The sequence below is a fragment of the Sinocyclocheilus anshuiensis genome, unplaced genomic scaffold (genome assembly GCF_001515605.1).
Source record: "Sinocyclocheilus anshuiensis isolate Anshui unplaced genomic scaffold, SAMN03320099.WGS_v1.1 scaffold179, whole genome shotgun sequence".
In the NCBI taxonomy this organism is placed as follows: domain Eukaryota; kingdom Metazoa; phylum Chordata; class Actinopteri; order Cypriniformes; family Cyprinidae; genus Sinocyclocheilus; species Sinocyclocheilus anshuiensis.
This window is the reverse complement of record NW_015549577.1, coordinates 520479-521069: the sequence shown is the minus strand read 5'-3', so window position 1 is coordinate 521069 and position 591 is coordinate 520479.

The window sequence follows — 591 nt, the reverse complement described above, 5'->3', positions numbered from 1 at the left end:
TTCTGTGTCTGTTGTTTCAGCATTTGTGTCTTTTGCAATCACACTTCTGCACAATAACATTATGTGTGTCTGTCAATTGCTTTTTGGATTTTTCTAACATTCTGTTCACCCTTGACCAATCTGTTTTTCATTTATTTATTTATTTATTTTTGTGGTTGTTGCATAGACTGATCATTAAAAATAAATAAATATATAAAGATAAAAAATGGGGCATAATTTACAGCAATAACACAACTGCAGTCTGACATGCCCAAAGGAAGCTCACCTTCTCCTGTTTCTTTTTTTCCCATAAAGGGGAGCAGAACAGTTTTAGTTTTAGAACCCTAACCTTTTGGATTAGGTAATTGCAATTCCATGATATTCTATAATATTCTGTAATTTATGCAATGTTCTAATATTATGGCAAGCTATGACTTGCCTGAAATAGTACAATTTACACTGAAAGTAAAACTTTCAACGTCTTTTTCTAACCCCTCTCCCCAGGGGCGTAGATTACGCGGGGGACGTGTCCCCCCCCCACTTTTAATATCACGTAAATTCGTCCCCCGCACTTTTTCGGGCAAGTGTGTTCGCATAGAGGTTTTCAAGAGC